The sequence below is a fragment of the Sapajus apella genome, unplaced genomic scaffold, assembly GCF_009761245.1.
Source record: "Sapajus apella isolate SASKATOON/1434 unplaced genomic scaffold, GSC_monkey_1.0 scaffold32, whole genome shotgun sequence".
NCBI classification, from domain to species: Eukaryota; Metazoa; Chordata; class Mammalia; order Primates; family Cebidae; genus Sapajus; species Sapajus apella.
Window position 1 is genome coordinate 16,215,949 of NW_022436972.1, and position 11,854 is coordinate 16,227,802.

Below are 11,854 nucleotides of genomic sequence, written 5' to 3' on the forward strand. Positions count from 1 at the left end.
TTGGAGGTCTCACTACCTAATTTTAAAACCTACTACAAAGCCATGGTAATCAAAACAGTAATGTTGCTAGCATAAAGCTAGATGTACAGATTCATGAAAACAGACCCAAGGGCCCACAGATAAACCCTACCATATATGTTCAAATGATTTTCAGCAAAGATACCAAGAAATGCCAAAGATCCTCATTTAGTAGAGAAAGGACTGTCTTCAACAAATGGTATTGGGAAAACTGGATATCCATACCAGAAAAGAAGAAAGTTGGACCCTCACCTTACACTATATGCAAAAATTAGCTAAAAATTAATTTTTGAATCAAAGACCTAGACATAAGAGTTTAAAATATGAAACTCTTAGAAGAAAACAAAGGGCAAAAGCTGCAAGACATTGGATTTGGCAGTGATTTCTCAGATATGACATCAAAAGCACAGAGAAAACAAGTACATCAATTGGACCTTTATCAAAATTTAAAACTTGTGCATCGAAGGATACTATCAATGTGAAAAGTCAGCCCCAGAATGAGAGAAAATATTTGCAAGTCACGTATCTAACAAGGGATTAATATTCAGAATGTATAAACTCAAAAAGCCAACAACCCAGTCAAAAAATGGGCAGATGACTTAAGTAGACATTCCTCTAAAGAAGGTATGCAATTGGCCAGCAAACACAAGATGCTCAACATCACTATTCATTAGGGAAATGGAAGTGAAAACCACAATGAGCTACCACTTCATTCATTAGAATGGCTATTATCAGAAACAAAATAAGAAAATACATGTTGGCAAGGATGAGAGAAATTATAAATTGCTGGTGAGAATGTAAAATGGTATAGCCACTCTAGAACACAGTATGGCATTTCCTCAAAAAAATTAAAAATAGAATTACTGTATGATCCAGCAGTTTCGCTTGGGCACATACCCAAAATAATTGAAAGAAGGATTTCAAAGAGATATTTTTTTACACTATGTTCATAGCAACATTATTCATAATAGCTGAAGACAGAAACAACCTAAATGCCCATCAAATGAATGGACAAACAAAATGTATACACACACATGATGGAAAACTATTCAACTGTAAAGAGGAAAATTCTGTTGCACGCTACAATGTGGATAAACGTTGAAAAAGTTATGCTAAGTGAAGTAAGCCAGACACACAAGGACAAATACTGTATGTTTCCACTTACATGAGATAACTAGAATAGGCAGATTCATAGAGACAGAAAGTAGAATGGTGATTTCCTGAGGCTGAGGGGCAGAGGAGATGGGCAGTTAGTGTTTAAGCAGTACCAGTTGGGGAAGTTGAAAAAGTTCTGGAGATGGAGGGTTGCACAACAGGGCAAACATATTTATACCACAGAAGTGTATGCTTAAAACTGGTTAAAATGGTGAATTTTATGTATATTGAACCACAATTTTAAAAATACAGTTGACGCTTGAACAATGTGAAGATTAGAGGTGCCAACCCTCATACAGTTGAAAATCTCTTAAGTTTTGGCTTCCCTAAAACTCGACTACTGATAGCCTCCTGTTGACCAGAAGCCTTGCCAATAACTTAATGTCAGTAACACATATTCTGTATGGTTTTGTATTACATACCATATTAAAGTAAGCTAGAGAAAATATTAGGAAAATAATAACAAAAAGAAAATGTTGATTAAATGGAAGTGGATCATCATACAGGCCTTCATCTTCACTGTTTTCACATTGAGCAGGCTGAGGAAGAAGGGGGGGGGGGTTGGTTTTGCTGTCTCTGGGGTGGAAGAGGTGGAGGAGGTGGGAGAGGAGGCAGGAAAGGCCAGGCATACTTGGTGTAACTTTACAGAAGTACATCATAATTTTTGTCTGACTTTTGCTTTTTTACTTTTCTGAAAAATGTTTTTGTAGGTTACCAATCCTCTGTCCACCTTGTGCTTTAGTTTCAGTGCCCATATTACAGAAATCAAAATTAGCCTTTAATAATTGCAACCCTTCTGCCAGACTGTCTAATGTCAGATTGTCTTCTGGCACTGCTTCTTCTATGTTGTCTTCCTCATCATCTGGCACTGGTTCCGTCATCTCTTGTCTGTTAATTCCTCTGGTGTCTGTTAGCTGTTGAATTTCTCAAAGATCCATATCTTGAAACTCTTTGCCCCTCCCCCACCACATCTTTTTTTGTCATATCCACAGTTTCTTTCATGATATCTGATTGTCTCGCTCATAAATCCTATGAAGTCATACACAACATCTGGACACAGTTTTCTCCAGGAATGTGTTTCAGACTTGATGGCTTTCACAGCTTTTTCTGTAACAACAGTAGCATAATCAGTGGTATAATTCTTCCAGAATTTCATGATATTCTATCAGGGGTCTCTTCCACAGCATTGATAGTCATTTCCACAGAGTACTGTGTATAATGAGCTATAAAGATCCTTATGACCCTGATACAGAGGATGAAATAGAGACATTGTGTCGGGGAATGTAGACCACCTCAGTACCTTTGGTGTTAAACTTGTGGTTCTGTGTGGCCAGGAGCTTTGTCCAATATCAAAAGAACTTTAAAAGGCAGTCCCTTATTGGCAAGGTACTTCCTGACTTTGGGAACAACACATTGATGGAACCAATCCAGAAAAAGCATTCTCATTGTCTATACCTTCTTGTTGTACAACCAAAAGACTGGCTGCTGGTTTTTGTTTTCCCTTTGAGGCTCAGGGATTAGCAGCTTTATGGCTAAGGGCAGCAAACCTTACTGCATTTGCACAAAACAGTAGAGTTTACCTATCTCTTCCTGCCTTAAATCCTGGTGCTTGCTTCTCTTCCTTACTCATAAATGTCCTTTGTGGCATTTTCTTCCAGAATAGGGCACATATATCAGCATTAAAAACCTGTCCAGGCAGATATCCTTTAACCCCAACGACTTTCTTAGTGGCATCTAGGAACTCATCTGCCTCAAAGCTGTTTCTCCTGTTACCTTGACATTTTTAAAACCAAACGTCTTTCTGAAACTCAAACCATCCTTCGCTAGCACTAAATTCTTCAGCTTAAGATCTTTGACTTTCCTTTACTTTAAAGTAGTCTTATAATGACTTTACTTTTTCTTAAATCGTATTAGAGTCTATAGGTATGCCTTTTTTATAACAATCCTGCACCTACATAAAAGCTGCATTTTTAATATGAAGTAAGGTGTTTCACAAAAAGTGCAAGGTTTTTGTTCCTGCTTGTGTAGCTGCAGCATAGCTACATGAACGCCCCCTGCCTTTTTTTTTTTTTTTTTTTTAAAGTGATCACACTGGATTCATTTATCTTGAGATGGCAACCATGGCTATAGACCTCAATCTACAGGACGTACGAAGCAATTTAACTTTTTCTTGTAATGTCATAACCTTTCTCAGCTTTTTGGAAGCACTTTTCAGCATCACCAGTGGCACTTCATATGGATCTCATAGTTTTATTCATGGTTTACACTATTGCATTAAACACAACAAAAAATAGACAAGAGATCACTTTTTACTGCAATATGCAATTTACTGAAGAAACAGCTAACACTGAGATGATTAGCATCACAGAGTATTTTAAGCAGATACTCAAGCTTACCACAATAACAGGTGACTCCAAAATTATTGTAGTAGTATTGTATGAACTATAATTTTAGTCAATTATTTAATACTGCATATTATGTTTGTTTCTCTACTGCAAATAGCACTATGTACAGTCTGTAAGTTTTGATAAATTTTAACTCATAATTTGTATATATTTTATGAGAGCACATTGTAAAATAGACTAGAATCTACATATATATATCTTACACACTAGTGACATGTTTTTCTTAATTTTTTAGCTATTTCTAGGCTATGCAGTTCATCTGTGAGTTTTTTCAAACTTACAAATTTCAAATTTTTCAGTATATTTAAAAAATTCATATATAAGTATGCCTATGTAGTTCAAACCCATGTTGTTCAAGAGTCAAATGTAGCTGGACCCGGAGGCTCAGGCATATTTCCAGCACTTTGGGAGCCTGAGGCGGGCAGATCATTTGAGGTCAGGAGTTCAAGACCAGGCTGACCAACATGGTGAAGCCTCATCTCTACTAAAAATACCAAAAAAAATTAGCTCAACATGGTGGCACACACCTGTAATCCCAGCTACCCGGGAGGCTGAGGCAAGAGAACCGTTTGAACCCAGGAGGCGGTGGTTACAGTGAGCTGAGATCATGCTGCTGCATTTCAGCCTGGACGACAGAGTGAGACTCCAAAGGTTAAGTGTAATAAGTGAGAATATTGTTGTTGTGAAATTTTTTTAAAATATGTGAATATTTATATTTATGTCAAGTTTAGCACTCTTGGCTTAGTTGAAAATATATGGACTTTGCACAAAAAAGAAAAAAGGATTGGAAATGAAATATCCCAGGTGATTTCTTCTTGAATTTGGAATAATCACTTAATGTTTAGAATAATTATTTGATGTCTACATTGACTGTTCAGGGACAAAGAAAAATATATGGTATTGAATAGTTATTTATTTTATTTATTTATTTTCTTTTGAGACGGAGTTTTGCTCTTGTTGCCCAGGCTTGAGTGCAATGGCGAGACCTCTGCTTTACTGCAACTTCCGCCTCCCTGGTTCAAGCGATTCTCTTGCCTCAGCCTCCCCAGTAGCTGGGACAAGAAGCATGCACCACCACGCCCAGCTAATTTTGTATTTTTGGTAGAGATGGGGTTTCTCCATGTTGGTCAGGCTGGTCTCAAACTCCCAACCTCAGATGATCCGCCTACCTCAACCTCCCAAAGTGCTGGGATTACAGGTGTAAGCCACCTCACCCATCCTATTTTATAATTTTGTGTCTTAAAATTTAAATGATTTAAAATTCTTTCTGAAAAGAGATTGTGTATCTGGTATACTGCTAACTAGTGTAATAACTGGGATAGTGCCTGAGGCATAGTAAGTATTCAATAAAATATTTGTTAAATAATTTACAGGCACCTTTTATATTTGAAGAAAATTATGTTTAAGTTTTTATCTGGAAAATGTATGCGGTGAGGGAGAGCCTGAAGGACAATTCCTTAATTGAATTGATAAATACAAATATATGTTATGTATTTCTCAAGTGAATGCAAACAGATTTATTTTGATTACATGTTAAAAATTGTGCAGGCCAGGCACGGTGGCTCTCGCCTGTAATTCTAGGACTTTGGGAGGCCAAGGCAGAAGGATTGCTTGAGGCCAGGAGTTTGAGATCATCCCAGGCAACATACCAAGACCCTGTCTCTATAATAAAATAAAAATGTAAAGTGCCGTGTATGGTGGCATGCACTTGTAGTCCCAGCTACGTGGGAGACTTCAGTGGATGGATTACTTCAGCCCAGGAGGTCAAGGTTGCAGTAAGCTACGATCATGACACTGTACTCCAGCCTGGGCAAGAGTACCCAGAGATGAGAAATAAATCCTGTAGATCTTGGTCTTCCTGTTCCCTGCCAGTCTGGTCCATTTACCAGGTAAGGAAGTATACTCCTAAAGTTCCCACTTACTCAGATGTAGAAATGAAATTTTTTTTCTCTAAAAGATAACAGATATTGCTGTATCTCTTAAAAAAAAAACAAAAAAACAAAAAATGTTGTGCAGAAACTTGAGACAATAAGGAGTAGAGTTATATGTGAAATCCAGGTTGCTTAGATAGGAGATTAGCTACAGATAGTTTTTATTAATGGGAAAAATATTCAGAAAAAATTAATATGAAATGTGACTCTGTGCTTTTATAAGTAATTAGATATTAGAATGGAGGGGCAAATTTTAATGCTTTGGTTGTATACATCACTTTACTATTCTGTAATAGATGTAATTTTAAGTATAGCCATTTTAATGATGAGAAAATGGGGCAAAAAGATTGTCTAGGCTTGAGTGGTGGCACCATTAGAGTGGTGGCAATTTTCTGACACTTTTAGAGAAAAGGAATTTAATTTCTACAGCTGAGTAAGTGGAAACTTTAGGAGTATTCTTTCTTACCTGGTAAATGGACCAGATCAAGAGCTATAGGATTTGTTTTATTTCTCATCGCAGGATGCCAAATTAACTCATCATCCCAAGGATTCATGTTTTAGAATTACTTACTGTATCAAATGATCTCCAACTCTAAGAGACTTTCTAATGTGGAGATCAGTGATGAAACTAAAATATTTAGATTATTAATAACAAATTACCTAAGGGAGAATTGGATTGTTTGGAGCTTTTTTTATTAACTATATTTAGAATTAAAATGTCTTAATTAGAAATTTAATAAAATTATTTAGAATTAAAATATTTTTCTTTAAAAGTATATTTGCATTTTGCTAGCTTAAGTTTATTGAAACTGAGCTCTTGTATGTCATTTCATATTTTTCCCTTGATGTGAAGTCTTACCTACTTGATGAAGATGTCTTTTGAAAGGTGTACTGCAGGGGACAAAATGTTTGTAAATTCTGCTTTTACCAAGGTAAAGATCAAATTTTATAAATTTGCTTTTTGGTTTATACTAAGAAAAATAACTTAATATATTGAATATATTCAAAAGTTTAAACATTTAATTGTATTGCCCTGATAAGTTGTCATAGCAAATACATGCTTTTCTTTTCTGCGTTTTATTCTTTGTTTCCTAACCTATAGCCCTGTGCTGGGCACAGAACAGACTTCATTTAAGTTTTTGATGTAGAAATATTTTATTATTCTACTTTAAATCTTCTTAAAAATAACTGATAATGCATATTACATCGTTATAATATTTAGACAGATTTTTTTGTATGCATTTTTTTTCTGAAAAAAATATTTTTTACATTCTTTAGGTGCCAATGTCTCTTAAAAAAAAAAAAAAAAACCTTGGAGTAAAGTAGCAGCACATAATGGTTTGTGGATTTTGAAAAGGTGCAGGCCATATTGTGCTGCCTCAAAAATACAAGGATCTGATCTTCTGAAAAAAATATATTTCTTCTTATTCATAGCTCTTATGATAGCAATGTCAGCAGTGCCTTAGCAGCACGTAAATATTGGCGTTAAGATTCTAAAATTATCTCCAGTATTAACTGTGCTGCTGAAGTAAGGTTGACCATACTCTACAATTATATTTTAATGTATATTAATGTTACTAATGTGTCTTTAGTTTTACTGATGTCTTTTCAGTATTACTGATAATCTTGTTATTTTTAGTATGCTTCTGTAAAAATAAGTTAATACTAATTTATCAGATGTATTGTGTCTCTTAAAATAGTATAATTGCAATTTAATAATAATTGTATTGAATGCCATCAAGAGTTTCTTGAAAGAGCTTATGCAGCATTAGAGGAATTTATTTTAATGCGCATTTACATTCCACATAGACATTAATTCAGAATTTTACTTGGGATAAAACAAATTCAAATTTTCCCTTAGTTTTGAAATTACTTTTAAAATATGCCATTGTGTCACAGATAAATTATAAAATATATTAAGCATTTTGAACAGAGCTTAGAAGACTATATTTAGTACTGTTTCCGAATATTTCTTTATATGTGAAGGGGAAAAGCCATCAAAATAAGGGAATTAAATACCTGAAATTCTGGTTCTCAAAACACACTTAACCATAACTTTAAAGGTAGGAAAACCCTTGTAGGTAACCAACCCACTCACTGGATAGCTGAGGAAACATAAAACTCAAGTAATTTGCTACACATATAAGATTAGTGTCTTCGTCCTCTGTCTTCTTTTCTGTTTGTTCGTTTTTTGAGGCAGAATCTTGCTCTCTCACCAGGCTGTAGTGGCGCGATCTCAGCTCACTGCAACCTTCTCCTACCAGGTTCAAGCAATTCTCCTGCCTCAAGTAGCTGGGATGACAAGTGCCCCCCACCATGCCCAGCTAAATTTTAGTAGAGACACCTGGCCTAATTTAATTCAAATCTGAGCAGAAAGCCGGGCGAGGTGGCTCACGCCTGTTGTAATCCCAGCACTTTGGGAGACCAGGGTGAGTTGATCACTGGAGGTCAGGAATTCGAGACTATCCTGACCAACATGAAGCCCCGTCTCTACTAGAAATAAAAAAATTAGCCAGATGTGGTGGCAGGTGCCTATAATCCCGGATACTCGGGAAGCTGAGGCAGGAGAATCACTTGAACCGGAGAGGTGGAGGTTGCAGTGAGCCGAGATTGGGTCTCGGCTTTCCAGTCTGGGTGACAGAGCAAGCCTTCATCTCAACAACAGAAAAAAAAAAAAATCTCAACAAAAATGCTTATTTACCTTCTTTTCCTTATCTGTGGTGTTTTAAAGTCATTAAATTTAAAAATGATGTTCAGGATGAGTATGTTTGTGTAGTGTACCATAACTCTGGTGTTATTTTCTACAAAGAGTGTCTTAGAGTTTTCAATTGTAACCATGCAGAAACCCTACAAAATAAAAACAGTTGTTAATTAATCCTTTCCAATCATACTAAAGTATTTTAGATGTAATTTAAGAAATTGTATTCGAGGCTGGGAGTGGCCACTTACGCCTGTAATCTTAGCACTTTGGGAGGCCAAGGCGGGTGGATCATCTGAGATCAGGAGTTTGAGACCAGCCTGGCCAACATGACAAAACCCTTTCTCTACTAAAAATGCAAAAATTAGCTGGGTGAGGCAGCGGGTGCCTGCAATCCCAGCTACATGGGTTGTTGAGGCAGCAGAATCTCTTGAACCTGGGAGGCAGAGGTTGCAGTGAGCGAAGATCGTGCCACTGCACTCAGCCTGGTGACAGAGTGAGACTGTCTCAAAACAAAACATTGTATTTGAAAGCTAAAGGACCTTTTTGTTTAAATTCTAATTTAAAGATAAAATATTATATAAAACAAAGCTGTCATTTTTAAAAACAGTCACTTTTTACCCAGCAACGCTTGGTTCCCAATATACCATATATAGTGGATAGAACTAAATGCCAGCATTTACATGGAAATACTGCGTTGGTGCTTTTAAAAATATTTATCAAGCTCTTAACTTGTTTTCTTTATTTCATTTCAATCCTTACATGAAAGATTGCACCAAATATATAACTTTTGGTTCCACTAAAAATATTCCAGGACCTAACACAGATGCTTAGAATATTTATTGAATGAATTACAAAGTTTACCGAATACTGTCCAACACTTTTCAGAACAACCCAGGAGTTAGGTGTTTTTGTTTCTTCTTTTCATTTTCTTTCTTTCTTTCTTTCTTTCTTTTTTTCTAAATGTAGCTGAAGTCAGGTTTTAGAAAATTATATTCAATCTGTCTTCTAAATGACAAGAAAAATTTCCCTTTTCCATTTACCAGATAGTTGTTTATATCATTAAGTACTCTAGATGTGAAGAAGGATTATTTGGAGCTTTTATAGATAAATGAAAACTTTTCTTGTTTTTAATCCTGACAGTGGATTAAAGAAAAATTGAAATATTTGAGAAGTAAGAGAATATAGGAAAAATCCTGCATTAAAACTTATTGAAATTTTATTTAGTTTCAGTCTCTTCCAGAGAAGAGGAGGTGGCCTGTCGATATCTAATGAAACAACATTTAGGAAACTCTCAACAGGACTGGATGTTTTATTTATAGAGTTGTAATTTTGAAACACATAAGGAGTCAGTACTAAAATGAAAGTTTGTACCTTTCAGTGTTAGCCTTATTTTGGCTTCTTGTTTTGCAAAAAAAACATACATAGTTATATATGGGTATAAAGTTTTCATTTTTTCTTATTTGAAAAAAATACTAATCTTTTTCATTTAGGTTTCTTTTTAAATTGATGCCAAAGAATTTCAGTATTGAACATCTTAAGTCTGTTACTTGGAGTATGGATTGAGTTTGGAGCTTACTCAGAGGACTGCAGGAGAGTGTCCAGGAGGTAGCAAGAAATGTATTTCAGTCCTTCTATTTGCGTCTTATATTCAAGGACAAATCTCTCCAGATGGCACGGATTAATATGTGATAATAGATTTGAAAACTTGACCTAGCCATAGACTAAATTCCATATTTAATATTAAAGATTTTCTTCAGTTATGTATCTTCTTGATTAATTCAGAGTTATAGGTGTTTTTTAAGCCACTAAGTGTTATTACTGATACATGCACCAGTTAGCCCTACTAAGATTAGCAAGATTATACTTTCATAAACTATTCTTTCTCTAAATTAATATATATTTAGAAGTTGACATTCTAAATCAAACTGTATTTTTTTCCTTTTGCAGGTGGATAATTACTGTACCTTCCTCATGGAAAAAGTTTTATTTTAAGTGTTATTTCTCATTGAATACTATCAAAAAGGAAAAAAATGACCTAAACTTTTGAGATAGATTTGGCTCTAGTAAGTATTTAGATATATCACTTGCATATCTGGGAGAAGAAATAAGAGGCTATCATCAATACATTCCTATCTACTAAAAAATTTTGTTTTACATATGTCAAAGGATTACTTATAACTTCCATTTTATTACTAATAACTTGAACACTTTTATTGAAAAACTAACTCCTCCACTGGAAATTTAGCTTTATGTTCTTATCTGCTTTGCATATAAAATACATTGCAGGTATTTCTGATGCCTTTCTTTTTTTTAAGCCTATATGCAATGAAAAATATATTGGCAAAATAAATGTTTAAATGTTTTATGGTAAAATTACTGTGAAACATGACAAGTTAGCTGCTGTTTTTGTTTACATTATACTGAAATTAAATGTTCATAATTTATATTTGGGTTTATTTTTATAATATCAGGGAATTTATGCAAAAACATTGAGTAGTACAGATTCTTCTCTAATTCTGTGAGACTTTGAATAACGTGATATTGTAATTGGACCCCTGTGTTTTGAAGAAATGCCAACTGCTTGAAGAATCTTACTTGTATTATTTGCTACAGGGTTAGATGTTGAGAAATGCTGCTGAAAAAAAATTTTAAGCTAGTTCTACACTAAATATTCCTCGGTGTGATTAATTTCTTATTGAATATATTCTGTGTCTTTCTTTTGTAATCTGTAACTTTTATCCACTTAGCATGAATGATTCTATTAAAGAAAATCTTTAGGAAGTGGTAGCAGCTTGAAATCGCCCCATAGCTTGCCTGTTTCTACATTTTATTATAATCTTTGGGAGTGCTTACACTTATAGAGCTAACATTTTCAGAGATACAGGTTCTCATAGTACCACTAAAACTTTTTTCCTCCTTGAACTGAATTCCTATGATAATAACTATAGGGTAGTTTTTTTAAGTTTCCATGCGAATAGTCAAAAATGCCATTTTAGTATGAAGCAATGAAGTCTAGTATTTGTTGTACCATAGTTGAGAAAGCTTAAATACATCTTTTATTAAGAGTTCATAAATTCTAGCGGAGTCTACACAGATTTTTATGCCAATTTGTTTATATTTTTATTAATGTCATTTCTAGAAGTGTGAAAATGTTAATGTTTGACAAGCAACATTAAAAATAGATTTGAAACACATATATAGAGAGATACACATTTATTTACTGTTTAGGTGCTGAAGATTGTTACTAAATAAAAAAGATATATCCCAGCCCCCATGGAGCTTACTAATCTTGTGGGTAGAGGAGTGAGTGATGGAATGGACAAAAAAACTGATAGTTACTATATTTGGTATGTCAGAGAGTGTAAGTTTTGTGGCAAAAATAAAGCAGGGAAAGTGGCAATTATGTGATAAAGGTGTCTGGAAGGCAGTAGAGAGATATTTTTAAATATTATGGGTAGGAAATACTCTACAGAGATGGCATTTGAACAAACACCTAGAAACAATAAGGGAGCAAACCACGTAGGTACCTGAGCCGATGAAATAACAAATACAAAGACCCTGAGGCTGAAGCATTTTTTGTACATGGAATAGCAAGAAAGCACATGTGGCTGTGATCAAATGTAAAGAGGAATAGTAGTTAATGG

At 34.7% G+C, this 11,854-nt stretch overlaps 1 long non-coding RNA gene across 3 annotated transcripts in view; it reads left to right on the top strand.

Annotated features, from left to right (window-relative positions):
* Positions 1-11,402, top strand: part of LOC116562394 — a 37,203-nt gene extending 25,801 nt beyond the window's left edge. For all 3 annotated transcript variants that reach the window (XR_004273916.1, XR_004273917.1, XR_004273915.1), the window contains exons 4-5: positions 6,363-6,441; positions 10,158-11,402. This is a non-coding gene — a long non-coding RNA (uncharacterized LOC116562394). The remainder of the gene's footprint in view (positions 1-6,362; positions 6,442-10,157) is intronic.
* Positions 11,403-11,854: the final 452 nt, after the last annotated feature.